This window comes from Mustelus asterias, chromosome 12, assembly GCF_964213995.1.
Source record: "Mustelus asterias chromosome 12, sMusAst1.hap1.1, whole genome shotgun sequence".
NCBI classification, from domain to species: Eukaryota; Metazoa; Chordata; class Chondrichthyes; order Carcharhiniformes; family Triakidae; genus Mustelus; species Mustelus asterias.
Window position 1 is genome coordinate 30822462 of NC_135812.1, and position 18114 is coordinate 30840575.

The 18114-nt window shown below is 44.2% G+C and overlaps 1 protein-coding gene across 12 annotated transcripts in view; it reads left to right on the forward strand.

The window, feature by feature from the left end:
- auts2a (activator of transcription and developmental regulator AUTS2 a) overlaps positions 1 to 18114 on the forward strand; it is a 1221519-nt gene that overhangs the window by 135649 nt on the left and 1067756 nt on the right. The gene's annotated exons all lie outside the window — the stretch shown is intronic.

Consider the following 18114-nt stretch of genomic DNA (forward strand, 5'->3'; position numbering starts at 1 on the left):
TGCTTACATGGGCGGCACGGTAGCACAGTGGTTAGCACTGCTGCTTCACAGCTCCAGGGTCCTGGGTTCGATTCCCGGCTCGGGTCACTGTCTGTGTGGAGTTTGCACATTCTCCTCGTGTCTGCATGGGTTTCCTCTGGGTGCTCCGGTTTCCTCCCACAGTCCAAAGATGTGCAGGTTAGGTTGATTGGCCAGGTTAAAAATTGCCCCTTAGAGTCCTGAGATGCGGAGGTTAGAGGGATTAGCAGGTAAATATGTGGGGGTAGGGCCTGGGTGGGATTGTGGTCGGTGCAGACTCGATGGGCCAAATGGCCTCCTTCTGCACTGTAGGGTTTCTATGATTCTATGATTATATTCATGAGGTAACTGGAATGTTCTGAACTTAAAACTATATCTCACTTGTATATAGTTGAAAAGTTAATCATGGATCGATGTAGCTGTTGCCAATTTTGATATACTCTGCAACTGAACAAACAAACTACCTCTGATATAAGAGGAGGTCTTATGACGCAGTGAATAACCACCTTGACTCTGAGCCAGTGGCTCCAGGTTCAAGTCCCACCGAGGACTTAATGGCCAAACCAGGAAGCTTCATAGCACTGCCAAACAGGTTGGTAACAACCTGCAAATCCTTCCAATGCAAGCCAGCGGCTGGCAGTATAAATGGGAAAGATTTCTAGTCAGCTGTGTTATGGAAAGAAAATTGGAGACTTTACCATCGCAATCCATGTCCACAATATGCATGTTACCACAGCAACTGGGATTTCCTGAGTGGGCTGTAACACACCTCACCACCCCTTTCAGACGGGTTGCCATTGGGAACTGAAAGCACAAATTTGCTTTAACTTCCATCAATGTTTGGCTGCCGCTAGTAGCAATAGCACAGTTTTCCAAGGAATCATTTTTGTTTTTAATGAAGGTTTCCTGTTTTTTTTTAAAAAGTAAGATATTTCGAAGGCCAAGGTGAATGCTTAATCATCAGTCATTTCAGAACAAATTGAAACCTCCTTAACCTTGTCATTTTCTGAGGTGTGAGCACGAATCCTATTAAAGTCTAAATTGGGTCGAGACTGGTTAAATTGACTAAGATTCAGGATTTATTTTAGAATTCATCTCTTTGTAATGGCAGGTAGATCTGTGGTGACTCTTGAGGCTGGAAGGGAGCAAAAGGTATGATCTGGTGGCTGCATTCTGGAGATTAGCATCCTCCCTCATTACACCGCCCCCCCCCCCCCCCCCCCCCGCCCATCTGCCCCTCCACCCCCCATTTTGCATGAATTACTGAGCACTACTTCATTTTTCCAAAGCTATTAAACATCTGCAGCACTGAAGTGTCACGCATTGTCTTCACTGTGTTATAGACAGGGGAGACATGGCAGGGTGGTTCCACCTCTCAACTGATCGTAAGATTTTAAAGAAGAAGTGTTTTAACCCCTTGAGTGGTGTAAATGTCAACAACAGACACACGACTATCTCAGGACGTGAATGTTTTTATAACAGCACGCATGCATATTAAACACACGCATGTGCACACGCAAAAAAAAAGTGATTACAAAAGAGGTAGCATACACTTATGTTTTTTAAAAAGGTCAAAAAAGACACAGTTTCTCTTGAGTCTCTCGAGACGGGAGCTGGAAACATTGCAGGCTTGATGATTCTCTTTTGGTTTACTCAGGAAATGGACATTAAAGGTTTCCAGCTTTGGATTCATTGTGACTTCTCACTTGCAAAATTAGGTTTCTGGCTTGGCTCCAGTTGAGATGCAGTTCAGCATTTAGTGTGAAAATCTGGCTTGGTTCTTCTTGTCGGTAGGTAATTTCCTTTGCTGGGCCAGAGCTTTTCTCTCTGTGGTCTCTTTGACTGATGTGGAGATGCCGGCGTTGGACTGGGGTAAGCACAGTAGGAAGTCTTACAACACCAGGTTAAAGTCCAACAGGTTTATTTGGTAACACAAGCTTTCGAGTGTCATTCCTTCAGGTGAAAGAGCAGTGCTCCCTCCGTAAACTTGTGCTACCAAATAAACCTGTTGGACTTTAACCTGGTGTTGAGAGACTTCTTACTGTATCTTTGATTCCCAGACTGACTGACGTGAGTGAGGCAGCTCTCCAAAAATATGTTGATAACTGTTTCTTATCACAAGCTGGTTTCTGTCAGGTGACCATTCTATCAGTGTTTCCACTATCCACACAAATGGACATGAGCATTGAAACACAACGGAGTTTGAACCTCAGCCATTGGCACCTCCTGGATGCGAAGAAAAACCTTTCTGTGGAATTGCCTTCTGCAGCCGCTAAATCTGTGAGCTGATTGTTCACTAGTTTCCGTAGGTGGTGTGTGGACAACAGCAGGTGCTAAATCCACAGGAGAGATCCTATTGCCTTTTTAATGCTTTCTCAATAGAATATTCAAAAAGGCTGTTTGCAATTTAATGTCCTGACCAGACAAGCAGGCTAACTTTGCAGCCTTGGGCACTTTCATGTATGTTTCGCAAGTACAAAGGGTGAAAAGGATGCCTGCACCTCCCCCAGGTTTCCCCCGACCCCCACCATGGCATTTTGTTTCCAGGTCAATTGTTCATTTATCATTTTTTTTTAGAAGCAGTGTCCCCTTTTCCATAAATTCACAGATATAGCTACATTAGTGTGACAGCTGTCCTAGCATAATTTCCCCACACTTGGGGACTCATTGTCAAGGATATCACAAGACTGTGCATGTCCAGTGCAAATTTGTAAATTATCTTTGGAAATGTAGATTATCTGCACAGATTTTGACTCCGCCGACAATCTTTACAAGGCAAAAAAGTTTGTTTCAATTTCATTTTTTGACTTGCTTGGCCCTGCAAATTAGGACACAACAACACTTTGAAACTTCCATGTACATGGTAACGATAGGTGATATTCAGAACTCTCGTGTGACATTGGGTACTCGAGAAAAACAATTAGCATCATATTATGAAGTGCTTGAAGTGTCATTGCAGCAATCAGCCAGGACCAGTTTAGCCAAAAGGCACAAAGCTGTAGATAAGCCTTTCATTCCTAGTAGTTTGCAAAAACTGACGTTATAATCCTTATGTTAATATTGTAATTCACTGCCAAAAATAGATTCTGAAAACATTCATTTGAATTGTGTAAATAAATTGGAAAATTAGTTGCAACAGACAGTATTTAATGGAGTGACAGGATCATGCATCATCTCTTGTGGGGAAGGTCCACTGTATTAAGTGTCACTTGGGCACTAATCTAGACAGCAGCAGGGCCTTCCCCAGGATCAAGGAATTCTGGGAGCTGAAGTTCCGTCTGTCAAGAGCTGTCAACTAATCAGAGGCTGGAATACCTTCATTGATCAACAGTGCCATGGAGTTGGGAGGGTGCGGGGAGCTGTAATGTCTCCTATAGTCATTGGTAGTACAGACCACAGTACCACCTGATATGAGGAAAGTTTTTTTTAATGCAGTGAGTTGTTACGATCAGGAATGCACTGCCTGAGAGTCTGGTGGAAAGTAGACTTGATTGTGACTTTCAAAAGAGAATTGAAAAGCAGGCGGAGAGAAAAAAAAGATGGACCAAGGGAAAAGTAAGGGAGTGGGACTAGCAGTGTCACTCTTGGAGATGGTGGCATGGATGGACTGAATGGCCTTCTGTGCTCTCACCATTCAATGGTTCTATAATTCAAAGATCGAAGAAACCACTTTACCACCTGCAGAGCAGACATTAAGCACTTGTGAGCACTATTAAGTACTCTAGTCTCAGAAAGGAGCATTATACTTGGTGTTTAAATCTATCTCTAATGCGCACGGAAAACTCTTCACTACTGGAACCAAGGATAAAATTTAATGGACTTCACACACAGTACAAAGCCTTTTGAAATGTCCTTGAGCCTTTGTATGTGCCGTAAGTATTTAATGTTGCAGGCTTTCATGAGATAGGTGACACCTGAGGTAACTGTCAGGCACCTGGTCTATAATTCACCAGACTGCTGGCAAGTTTTTCACGTAGGTTAGATTGGTTGTCATCCCCAGTTATTTCCTGCTGTCATTAAACAATGTTTTTGACAGCAATGTCTGCATGCAAGATTAATCTGCATAGTTCAAACTGTGCCAAGAACAAAACTTCAGATCATGCTTGTGTGCAGGAGGGTAAAACAGAACCAGAAGTATGGGCCATAGGTAGATGGATACATCAGATCATAAAAAATAGGGGTGGAAGTGGGCCATTCAGTCCATTACTCCTGAACTACCATTCAATAAGATCATGGCCGATCTGATTGTGGCCTTGACTCCAATTTTCTGCCTACCCCTGTAAACCTCTTTTGTAACTCATCTTTAAATACATTGAAATGAGCCAGCCTCCACGCTGTCTATGGAAGAGAATGCCAAAGACTAACAACCCTCTCTCTCAGAGAAGAAACTCCTCCTCATCCCCATAAATAATTATTTTGAAACTATCCCCCTTTGTTCGAGATCCTCTCAGAAGGGGTAACATCCTCTCAGCATCTACCTTGCCAAGTACCCTCTGAATCTTAAATATTTCAGTTTGGTCGCCACTTATTCCCCTAAACTCTGCTGAAGATAGGCCTAACCTGCTCATTCTTTCCTCATAAGACACCCCTTCATCCCAGGAACCTTAAACAAAGGGAATAAGGAACTGAAGAAATGTTTATTGGTTTATTGGAGGGTGAATCATAAAGGAAACACAGAGTCATAGAGGTATACAGCACAGAAACGGGCCCTTCGGCCCAACTCGTCCATGCCGACCAGGTTTCCTAAACTGAACTACAGTCCCAGATGCCTGTGTTTGGCCCATATCCCTCTAAACCTTTCCCATCCATGTACCTGTCCAAATGTATTTTAAATGTTGTAATTGTATCTGCCTCTACCACCTCCTCTGGCTCATTCCACATACACACCACCTTTTGGGTGGAAAAGTTGCCCCTCAGGTCCCTTTTAAATCTTGCCCCTCTCACTTGCATTTATGTAGCGACTTTAGCAACTGCTGGATGTCTTGACGCGCTTCACATTCAGTGAGTGGTGACAGCAGAGGGTGAGGGGTTGTTGAGTATCAATCACCTAACAAAAGCTATTCAAACATCTTTCCATTGAAGCAAATTGAACAGCAGCAAGCAACTGTGTTTAAAAAATACCTGTGTGGTTAAAGCTTAGTGTCAATTAAAGAAAAAGGCTAGCCCATTTAATAAACAAGACCTCTGGACGTAGATGGTTTGCCCATAAACCCATCAGTGGAAATAACACAGTGGCTGATTGGCCTGATCTGTTGTCCACCAAGTTTCCAAATAAATGACAATTGGATTGCTACTGTTGTGAGGAACACGATGATTTAGTCTCCGGTCAGCAGCCAAGTCATTGCATTATAAATTTGTCTCACAGGCGCAGAACCCTACTCAGTTCAAAGACCCATACATGTTTGACTGGAAGCTGTATTTCTTTGCGGATAAACCCAGGATTTATGAATGACAGACGGCCCAGTCTAGTTATGAGACATGTGTCTTTTAATGTCCTTTGTTCTGATAGCTGTTCAAAGGATTTTGAATGTTATATATCTGAGGCTGCCTTTCACCCTGTCAACAGTCGTTCCAAAGCTGTCAGAGATAGGGACAAGTGAAATCTCCATGGTAACAACATTATACTGTCTCCAGATTCAATTTCATGTTGTGGTAGCACAGAAACATCTTGCAGCAAGAAGAATAGTGAAGTCTTTAATGACTGTGAATCTATTGTTTGTATTTGGTAACCGTTCATGTATCTCTTTAATGTTTAATTAAATTAACTTCAGATAAGATAACAATGATTGAGCATTTTCTTCTTGTGCATTTCAAAGTCAAAGGACTCACACAAGGGTGCATGGTGGAAAATTGAGGCATTTTTGGTAACACTGCAGGAGTCAAGTGCGTCAATAGGGCAGTGTTTGTGTCCCAGGATTTGTACTCAAGATGGGAATATTTGGGCAAGTCTAAATTAAAGGGATGTATGCACATAAAGGTGATTCTAATCCAGCTTAAGAATTAATTTCGCATATTTCTCAGCTTTGCCAAGAGTAGGAGTGAAGTGGAAAAAGTGTTGGACACCTGCAGGATGAAAGGCAACCCAATGCAGAGGCATAAAACCGATTTTTGTGGGCACAGCACATAACCTTTTTTTGATGGATGGTTAAATAAATATGCAGTTGTATGGCAAGTATTGTCCTTTAAAGACCCGCATTAGAGGGGACCATCACAGCATTGTTGAGAGCGGTGGTAAGTGGATCAAATCTTGCCTGTTCTGGGAAGAGATGGAAGAGAAGGTTGCATAATTGATAGAAATAGCACCCAATTGCATAATGGGTCTGATATATGACTTAAAGATTACTTCCTGTGAAATGTCTGGTCTCCGTGAACAACTTAACCCATGCCAAAGTGTTCTCACAATGTGATACAGGCAAACAGCCCTCTGACAAAAGCTCAAACTGTTCTTGTTCTTCAGCTAGCTCCCTGAAACTAAGATGCATCCCAAGGGAGTGCCCATGCTTGCAAAACGTGGCTATCGGCTTGCAAAACAAAAATAAAACATCTTGAATGGTTTTAAAAAGAAATAAAGGAGCATAATTCCTGGAATCAATTAAATGTGAACAAAGATTGCTACTGGAGTGACGCAAGATAAAGAATGCAGAAAGAGCCATAAATCTTGATAAAATGTCTGCCACGTCTTGTAGCTTTTCACCTGAATTGATTGCTGGTCACCTGGTTTTACATTGTGTGAGTGGTACAACATGTTGTGCAACATGTGACCAGGGCATAGACTGAATGGTTTGAATTAAAGGCATTGTTAAGATTCTTGTCATGTAGGGGTTTTGATTGCCCGGTGATATGTTCATCAGGAACATCCAAGACAGTGTAATAGAATACAAACTGAGCCCTAGTTGATGGCAGCACTGCTGCCACTGTCTATCAGTGGTGGAGGGAGTAATGTTTACTGTGTGGATGGGTTCCCAATCCAGCAAGCTGCTTTTTCCAAGATGGTGTCGATCTTCATTTCTACAGTTAGAGCTGCGCTCATCCAGACAAGTGGAGAATATTCAATCACACCCCTGACTTGATTCTTGTAGATGGTGGACAGACTTTGGGGAGGCAGGAGGTGACCTAGTCTCTCAGAATTCGGCACTTCTGATCTGCTCTTTTAGCCACAGTATTGATATGGCTGGTCTAGTTCAGTTTCTGGTCAATGGTAACCTCCCAGGGTGTTGATAGCGGGGGGAATTCAGCAATGGTAATACCATTGAATGTCATGGGAGGATGGTTAGATTCTGACTTGTTGTTGATCATTGCCTGGCACTTGTGTGGCACTTTTCAGCCTAGCTGATCAGTAATTATCTGTGAAGCTTAATTTGAGAAAAATAACTGAAGTAATATTCAGAATGTAACAATCAATCTTTGCTGTGATACCCTCCTTGCGAGAAAAGCTATCCAGCTTAAACATTACAATTGTCCATTTACATACATTACAGGAAGTGGGTTCAAGCCAAAAGCAGCACCATAGACAGTGGGGACTGGAAGCCAAAAAAACAGAGGACATGGCATATAAGAAAACTAGTTCAGTGGGAGATACCCTGCTGAAGTTAAGCTTTTTTTTTAAGGTTTATTTATTAGTGTCACAAGTGGGCTTACATTAACACTGCAATAAAGTTACTGTGAAAATCTCCTAATCGTCACACTCTGGTGCCTGTTCGGATACACTGAGGGAGAATTTAGCATGGCAATATACCTAGCCAGCACGTCTTTCGGACTGTGGGAGGAAACTGGAGCACCTGGAAGAAACCCACGCAGACATAGGGAGAACATACTGACTCCACGTTGACAGTGACCCAAGCTGGGAATCGAACCTGGGTCCCTGGCACTGTAAGGCAACAGTGCTAACCACTGTGCCGCACCAGGTTTGGATATATGAGAGAGGGCTCTTGCATTGATGATTTCTTCTCCCAAAGACAGTAAGAGAAGGGTAAGTTGGAGTTTCTACTGTCCTCTGCGCCAGCTGCTTGAAAATGGGAGTGTTTTGGCATCAACAAAAACCACTGAAAGAACAATGCTTACACATTTTGATTCATGATTTCATTTTCCAATTATTTCAATAGGATTTTTATGAGGAGTGACAACAGTACAGATCTAGTAATGATTGGAGTTGGATTTTATGAACGGTGGCACAGTGGTTAGCACTGCTGCCTCACAGCGCCAGGGACCCGGGTTCAAATCCCAGCTTCGGGTCACTGTGCGGAGTCTGCACATTCTCCTTGTGTTCACGTGGGTTTCCTCCAGGTGCTCTGGTTTCCTCCCACCGTCCAAAAACATGCTGGTTAGGTGCATTCGCCATGCTAAATTCCCCCTCAGTGTACCCGAACAAGCGCCAGAGTGTGGCGACTAGGGGATTTTCACAGTAATTTCATTGCAGTGTTAATGTAAGCCTACTTGTGGCACTAATAAATAAAAAAATGAACCTGCATCACCGAGGTAGGTTGCGGTGAGTAAATGTGTCTGTGAGCAGATGAGTTTCACACAACATGCTCTGGTGACCTGTGGACAGAAAAGTCTTCCTGCTACGATTTTGGTCCAGAGAAGCTCCTAGAACATTCTGTCCAAACTGTGTTTCCGAAATGATTTATGGCTGTTTCCACTTCGTTTTTATGTGCAGGAGTTCCAGTGTGGCAAGACAGAAATCCCCAATGACTTTGCGCACACAATTTATTATCTCACCATCCTTGCTGCGAGAGAAAGTTGGAAGAATAATAGAGAGGACAGCATTCTCTGTCACATCTTTTGTACATAAAGGTGGCCATTATGTTGAAATAAGCCCCTAACCTAATGACTTTAAGTCTCTCATGTCTCATAAACTTATCAGAATCTCATGAAATGTTGCTGATAAGTCTGTAGATTTTCCATAATGTACCCTGTGAGCTACCCAGAACTGACCCTACACCTGCTCCTAGTTTGTATGGAGATGAACAGGATGAATAGATGACAGACAGTAAGCAGGAATCAATACAAACTTCTTAAAAAATAAAGTTTACCTGCCAATCTAGATAGCTAGGGGCGGCACGGTAGCACAGTGATTAGCACTGCTGCTTCACAGCTCCAGGGACCTGGGTTCGATTCCCGGCTTGGGTCACTGTCTGTGTGGAGTTTGCACATTCGCCTCGTGACTGCGTGGGTTTCCTCCGGGTGCTCCGGTTTCCTCCCACAGTCCAAAGATGTGCGGGTTAGGTTGATTGGCCATGCTAAAAATTGCCCTTCGTGTCCTAAGATGTGTCGGTTAGAGGGATTAGTGGGTAAATATGTAGGGATATGGGGGTAGGGCCTGGGTGGGATTGTGGTCGGTGCAGACTCGATGGGCCGAATGGCCTCTTTCTGTACTGTAGGATTTCTATGATTTCTTCTAGTAATAGTTAACCAATAGCTCAAAAAGGCAGCTAACTTGAAAACGTCATTATGCTGATTGTCTGATGGGACTTAACATGTACTAACACTCAATTCCTGAACAATGCTGGAAGATGCAGTGAGGTCTCTTCGGGTTGGAGGCGAGATGAAAATCTACACAACAGAGGAATAGTGTCTTGGTGATACAGAATTTGAGTATTGCTGAAAAATAGAGTCATGCTGTCCTGTTGATTCTGAGTCTGAAGGCCATGGATTCAAGTCCTCTCTGGAACACACAATTGAGGCCCTCCAACACTGTTGGAAGCGCTGTCTCTCAGATTGGATGTTAAACATAGGGCCTGTCTGCTCTCTGGGGTGGCATTATTTTAAAGTGAAGCAGGAAAGTTCTCCCTGGTATCCTGGATACTGAGCCCTCACTCTCTCAATGTGTCCCATGCACCTATATAAAAAGAAAATATTCTGGTCATTATCACAATGCTGTTAGTGGGATCTTTCTGTGTATGAATTGGAAGACAAATATTTCCTGTAATACAACAGTGACCAGAGTGACGACCCATTAATGGGATTGTCCCATGACTGAGGTAATTGTCCGGTGTCCTGGGTTGTATGTTGCTAGGACACAACTTGAAAATTAGGCCCAGGGATCTTCCAGTCCCTCCCGCCAGCAAGATCTTTCAGTTCAAGTCGACTCTCTGTGGTGCGTTCCCCAGCAGATGGGTGAGCCACCCTACAGCCCATAGAAAGATCCCACTGGCGGCCAATGGTTCGTCACGTCCAGCAGGGGGACTGGAAAATCCTGGTCTCAGACCTTTAAACTTCTTGCATGTACAAGTACAGGTTTGCATTCCTCCTGGCTGCCTGATCTGACGGGTTCAATCCCCCCGGCGCCCAAGTGCTCCTTAATTTTCTTCCCCAAGAGTTGGCCATTCTGACATTGACTGCACTTTAAGAAGTACCTTATCGCTCTCAAGTGTCTCAGGATAACCTGAGCTCATGAAAGGCAGTATATAAATATAACTCTTTTGAATGAAAATACTTGGCAAGAGTTTGAAATCGCATAAAATTTCTAGATTGCAACGGAGGCATCAACTGGACTGATGGTAACCTGGAGCAGTGTTGGAGGGCCTGGTCGGAACTAATTTTCATCAGCGAACTCAGAAATTGTCCATCAGAGCCCTGAAGTGCTGACTGTCTGCTTCAGATGCAAATAAGTCATATGTATGGGGGCGGTCAGAGTGCAGGACACCATCAAAGTAGAAAAGAGCAGGAAAGAAGGACAGGTCGTAGAAGGTCTGCAGAGAGATTTGGACAGGCTGAGTGAGTGGGCGAGGATCTGGCAGATGGAGTATAACGTTAACAAATGCGAGGTTATTCACTTTGGAAGAAATAATAGCAAACTGGATTATTATCTAAATGGAAAGAAATTACAACATGCTGCTGTGCAGAGGGACCTGGGGGTCCTTGTGCATGAGACGCAAAAACCCAGTCTGCAGGTGCAACAGGTGATCAAGAAGGCAAATGGGATTTTGGCCTATATCGCAAGGGGGATAGAATATAAAAGCAGAGATGTCTTGCTGCATCTGTACAGGGCATTGGTGAGGCCGCAGCTGGAATACTGTGTGCAGTATTGGTCCCCTTATTTGTGGAAGGATATATTGGCCTTGGAGGGAGTGCAGAGAAGGTTCACCAGGTTGATACCAGAGATGAGGGGTGTTGACAATGAGGAGAGATTGAGCAGATTGGGTTTGTATTCGTTGGAATTTAGAAGGCTGAGGGGGGATCTTGTAGAGACCTATAAGATAATGAAGGGACTGGATAGGGTAGAGATGGAGAGATTCTTTCCACTGAGAAAGGAAACTAGAACTAGAGGGCACAGCCTCAAAATAAAGGGGGGGTCAGTTTAGGACAGAGTTGAGGAGGAATTCTTCTCTCAGAGGGTGGTGAATCTCTGGAATTCTCTGCCCACTGAAGTGGTGGAGGCTACCTCGTTGAATATGTTTAAATCACGGATAGATGGATTCCTGATCGGTAAGGGAATTAGGGGTTATGGGGATCAGGCGGCTAAGTGGAACTGATCCATTTCAGATCAGCCATGATCTTATTGAATGGCGGGGCAGGCTCGAGGGGCTAGATGGCCTACTCCTGCTCCTATTTCTTATGTTCTTATGTAGGTAGTTGAAGAAGTGGTGATTGGGTGACTGAAGATTTTAAAAGCCTATGCTGCGGATTGCAAAATGGGAGAGTGACTGGAAGTTTCACAGTTTTGAAAAACAATGACTTAACATAGGCGGCAGAGAGGCCACCATTCCACCAACTTCTTTATGTCCCTTTGAACCACCCTCCTCACAGTTCACAATCCTCCACGGTGGCACAGTGGTTAGCACTGCTGCCTCACAGCTTCAGGGACCTTGGTTCAATTCCTCTGGTGATGGTCTGTATGGAGTTTGCACACTCTTCCGTTCCTGTGTGGGTTTCCTCCGGGTGCCCCGGTTTTCTCCACAATCCAAAGGTGTGCACGTTAGGTCGATCGGCCATGTTAAATTGCCCCTTTGTGTCAGGGAGATTAGCAGGGTAAATATGTGGAGTTATTGGGACAGGGCCTGGGTGGGATTGTTCTTGGTGCAGAATCGATGGGCCTAATGGCCCCCTTCTGCACAGTAGAGATTCTATGATTACACAAGAAAGATAGATCAATGTGTTTTGATTTTCAAACAGCAGCTTTAACCTACCGAAGAGTCCCAAGGTGTTGTGGTGGAGGGTTTGATACTTCAGTTTATCCTGACCAGATTCAACATCTGATCACTTTAGAATCCTCGGATACTGAATGTATTTTGGCAAGTCAAGCTGTCTTGGAAACGTTACCTGAGGCATTATGAGGAAAGCAGGCACCACTGGGAATGAGAGCAGTTGAATTGGGGAAGGAATCTCAATATCCTTGGGAAGAATAGTAACGGCGTTTATGATTAAACTGCTTCACTTATGAAAAATGGCAAGTGTGGTGGCAAGGGAGCCCTGAGCTCCCTTGTGAAGGCCAGTAACAGTGTTGAAGGGAGAGAACCACCCTATCCTTTGTTGGTATGAAGGCTCCATATCACTTAGCAGTGCAAGGCTGGGAATAGCTTCAGGGGTTTAGAAGCCATGATCTAGGGTGGAATTTTCCAGACCAGTGTATTGTTTTTAATAGCACATAGTGATGGGGGAGAGAGAGAGAGGTTACAAAGTGGTTGGAGCAGAAGGTTTGGTTTTCCACTGGCCAGAAACGATGGAGGGAACATGTGCTTCTGCCTGTCATTGGCGAGTCGCCATTCCCGCCAGAGGCTGGTTTGTAGCTGTTTTGCATCCCGGTTAATGGGATACAGGTGATCAGATGTTGATCAAACATGACACAAACTATGGCCACTTGCAACTACAGTAAGAGTTTTAACACCAGGTTAAAGTCCAACAGGTTTATTTGGTAGCAAATACCATTAGCTTTCGGAGCGCTGCTCCTTCGTCAGATGGAGTGGAAATCTGCTCTCAAACAGGGCACAGAGACACAAAATCAAGTGACAGAATACTGATTAGAATGCAAATCTCTACAGCCAACCAGGTCTTAAAGATACAGACATCATCCTGCCCGCCCCACTGTGCAATACATGGGTAAACCCCTCATCACTTAATGACTTAGTACAGCCTCATGTGATTTGGCATGAATTCCCACCAATCACCAGGAAACACTCCCGGTTCTCACCCCTGCCACAGGACTTAGGCCCAGAATGGAAAATCCTGGCCCTGGGTACAGAGCCTGGTGTGAAAATCTATGTTGAGAAACATTACTGTCTGGCCCGATAGCATTCCCCCCTCCGCCTGGTATTTTAAACGGGCTTGCAGTAAAAAGACTCTTCAAAAACTATCCGCTGAAGTGGATTGCGTTTCAGTTTGTCTCAGTTTAATGCCAGTCTGCTTTTACAACTGAAAACAAGTGCATCACAAACAAATACTACTCGGCATTTAGACTATTAAGCAGATATTTGGTGCATGTCCAACTACAATCTTAGATCACAAGCAGGCTCCAGATGGTGTTCTCATTGTGGCTGTGCAGGGTGTCTATGCAGCTTAGCAAGTAAATCACTATGTTTGTGTTTGGTGAATAAGTTCAGAGCAAGTTGGATTTCTAAAAGGATTGATTTTCATTATCTTATTTCCAGAGCATGCTGTTTTGTTCCTGACTGCATCAGGCCAGGCGTTTTTTACCCTTGCAGTAGCAACAGCCTCTACAATTCTTACTTGTATAGCGCTTTTAACAGCACGGAATGTCCCAAGGCGCTTCACAGGGACATATTAAAACAAAGTTTGACACTGAGCCACATCGTGAGATATTAAATCAGAGGACCAAAATCTTTGTCAAATAGGTAGGTTTTAAGGGATGCCTTAAATGAGAAAGCGGAGGTAGAGAGGTGTCGGGAGGGTGTTCCAGAACTTGGGGCCTAGGCAACTGAAGGCGCGGCCACCCATGATGGAATGATTATCACTGGGATGCAGAAAAGGTAAGGATTAGAGGAGCCACAGGTATTTAGGAGGATTGTGGAGCTCCTTGAGCAATCTTCGCCCCCCTCCCCCCACTGAGTTCTACTGGCTGTCGCCATCCATCCACCAACTCTGTCCCTCCCAACCCCCACTCTCCATTATTTCTCCATTGATTTTCTCTCCAACCACCAATCTCCCCTAGCTCCAACCTGCCTGAAACCAAGTACTTCAGTCTAGCTGGCTGCAAGCAAGAAACTTCCAACATGCCATTACATTTATCAATACCTGAAGGGCGGAGGAAAATAAAACATTCTTTGGGGTTTCCTGGCTGCAAAATTGCCCCTGGCTGCCACAACATCTCTGCCACCTGATAATATCAGGATCTGTTCTCAAATTTGGCGCAGACTGTGATGGCTCTGTTAGAGTATCATAGATTTGTGTGGCATGTTTTCAGTAGCAGTGTGGTACTGACTGAGGGCAGCCTTGTTGCTGGTGCCGACCGTTTTCTTAAAGTGAGGTTTGTTCTGGTGGCGCAAGTGCAAGTTAAAATCCTGAGGGAACTGCTAAAAGAAGAGGGGATAGATTGATGAATATTTCTCTTTTGATCAGTACCAGCAAAAACAAAGCAATTAAACTGTTGTGCCTGTTTGTGAAATGTTGCTGTCATGGAAAGACTGCCACTATATATAATAGTCACTGCACTTTCAAGATCATTAATGTGCGGAACGCTTGAAATGTTTTGGTCAATGATATTACTGCATAAACTCAAGTATTATTACCTCTTTGTGCAAGGGTGTCATTTTAAAGCAATATGTACGATTCACTTCACCGCCAACTGTTAAAGGGTGTGGTGTGATCCAACGGTATGTGTTAAATAAAATTCAACATCTAATGAGTGACGATCCTTGTTTAAATGCAAACATGCATTCGAATTTAGCTGTCGGACATCCCCTTTTGTCACTGAATAGCACAGTGGTTAGCACTGCTGCCTCACAGCGCCAAGACCCCAGGATCGATTCCCGGCTTGGGTCACTGTCTGTGCTGAGTCTGCATGTTCTCCCAGTGCCTGCGTGGGTTTCCTTTGAGTGCTCCGGTTTCCTCCCACAGTCCGAAAGACGTGCTGGTTAGGTTAGATTGGCCATGCTAAGTTCTTCCTCCGTGTACACGAACAGATGTCGGAGTGTGGCGACGAGGGGATTTTCACAGTAACTTCATTGCAGTGTTAATGTAAGCCTATTTGTGACACTAATAAGTAAACTGAAGAGAATTTGTTTTGCGAATGATGCCCTGTGACAAATTTTCGATTTGGCTCCCGTGTACTGAAATTTATAGCACGTAATCGATGATTTCTGAATATGAAAACTTCAGCCGAATTTACCTTTCTCGGTGCGTTTGATCATTCTGAGTGGACTCCGTTTCCCCAGCGCAGATGCCGACAGGCACAACAGCAGCTTGGACAAATAAAATAAGCACAGCTGTCTGTCTAACTGCCTTCCGCAGCTCTCGCTGTTCCTCTTAGTGCCTTTTATGGTACCAAAGCTTCACTCCAGTTTCTCTGCTCACTGAAATCCTGTTTGTTTTTCTTTGGCTCTAGGGGTTTTCTGATAGGTACCCAACTGCTGGCTGTCAAATTAAGTTAACTTTGTTGAGCTTCACAGGTTACACCACTTAAACAGAAATAGGAGTAATTTACTCCTACACACTGTGTTCAGAGGAGTTAATAATGGTGGCTAGGTGGTTCCGATAAGGATAATTTGTTCACACATACAATCCTGTACCAAATGTTTTAAACTGTTGTGCTGAGCATAAATCAAACTTGCAATATTGTTTTTCCTCCAATCTTCTACGTTTATACAATCATTTAAATTGGAAAATCATTTCAGCAATGCTGCTGCCTGCAGTTCCTCGTGCTGTGTTAGTAGTCCTAACAATATTGTTCGGATGCTTTCTGCATCTTGGATGCTTGTTTAAAGCTTGCACACGTGCATTTGTTTTCGGGTTGCAAATAACATTTTTGTCGGAGATTGGTACCACTAGACCGGTGGCACAGTGGCTAGCACTACTGCCTCACAGCGCCAGGGACCCAGGTTCGATCCCCGGCTTCGGGTCATTGTCTGTGAGAAGACTGTACGTTCTCCCCCGTGTCTGCGTGGGTTTCCTCTGGGTGCTCCGGTTTCCTCCAACGGTCCGAAAGACGTGCTGGTTAGGTGCATTAGCCATGCTAAATTCTCCCTCAGTGTACCCAAACAGGCGCTGGAGTGTGGCGACGAGGGGATTTTCACTGTATCTTCATTGCAGTGTTAATGTAAGCCTACTTGTGACATTAATTAATAAACTTAAAAAAAAACTTTAAAAACTATAAATTTGGAAAAAAAACTTTGAACTTGTGGCTGAGGAAGGTCCACTGGGTCCCATTGGAATAGGAGTAGACCATTCATCTCTCAAATCTTTGAGGCCCTTCAAGTAGACCATAGCTCATCTGTACCTTATTCTGTTTACTGGAATGCCCTGTACAGGAACAGTGCAATCATATTAGCATGCAAGATCAGGGCCACTGACAAAGAAAGTCTTGCATTTATGTAGCAGCTCTCATGACTTCGGGATGTCTCAGTGCTTTTCAGCTGATGAGTTCCTTTTGAAGTTTGGCGGATGTTACATTTGGGAAACACTTCAGCCAATTTATGCAGAGCAAGCTCCCACAACCAGCAAGCAGAGTCAAGAGTTTTACAGCGCAGAAAGCGATCCTGTGACCCATTCTGTCTGCGCCGGCCATCAGGCACTTGGTCTGTAGCCTTGTATGCTTTGGTGTTTCAAGTACTCATCCAAATGTTTTGAGGGTTCCCGCCTCCACCACCCTTTCAGGCAGTGAGTTCCAGATTTCCACCACCCCCTGGATTAAAAAGTTTTTCTTCAAATCTTCTCTAAATCTCCTGCGCTTGGCCTTAAATCTATGTCACCTGGTTATTGATCCCTGTACTAATGGGAAAACCTTTTCCGATCCACCCTATCTGTACCCCTCATAATTTTGTGCATCTTGATCAGGTCCCCCTCAGCCTCCTTTGCTCTAAGGAAAACAACTCCATCAAATAAACAGAAGTAAAATACTGTGGATGCCACCCCCTCCCCCCACCCACAGGACTATCTGTCACTTAGGTTGGGTGCATTGGCCATGCCAAATTTTTCCTCAGTGTACCCGAACAGGTGCCGGAGTGTGGTGATTCGGGGATTTTCACAGTAACTTCATTGCAGTGTTAATGTAAGCCTGCTTGTGACTAATAAATAAATAAAGATAAAGTTATTCTTAACTCTGCTTTCACAGGACGCCGACCTTTGTTCTGCCATTAACACATTCTGCTATCTTAGCTCTATGCTAGTATTGGCACCTTCTTTAGTCTTTAACACTATCGTTTACCCTCCCTTTGGCTTGTGCCCATAACATTCTTTGTTCACTGTCTCCCACTTCCGACCTATCCCTGACCTTCGAGTCTGCTCCAGCCGTTCTACCCCATCTTAAACAGTATAAAACCTAAGACATATTTCCCCCTCTTTAGCTCTAAGGAAGAGACATACAGGCTGGAATTTTACCGGCATGCCCGCCTGAGGCTCATAAGATCACGCCCAAGGCCAACGGAGAATGCCATTCTGCGAGCCTCGGGGCGGGCGTGCCCATAAAATCAGACCCACAGACTCAAAAGGTTCACTCTATGGGCGGGATTTTCCAATCGGTTCTGCCGCCAGTAAACCTCCGCCGTGGTGGTCTGAGGGGGAAATGGTGCCGATTGGCTCATTATCGAGCCTAGTTGACGTCTTGCTGCTGGAGGACGGAAATTCCAGATCAGCCCCTTTCACCCTCCGACTTAATCAGGGGATGTTCTCCCCCCGCCGGGAGATTGACATGAGACCTCTCCTGCGATTAAGGTGGCTGTGGTTCCAGCTGTGACAGGCTGCATTAAATCCAGCCCTGTATTTTCATTCAAACAGTGAAATATTTTCTGAAAACCAGCCCTCCACATCAATGATGCATTGAAGAACAACTCATGAAATTGATCAGAAATTGACGAGCAGACCGTTGGATAATAGATATGTAGTTTTTACATTTACAATGAGATTTATCTGCTGTTTTGTCTTCTAATTGAATTTTGATTGACCTGTATGGTGAATGTAATGTGCAGCAGCTACATGTCACTGTGA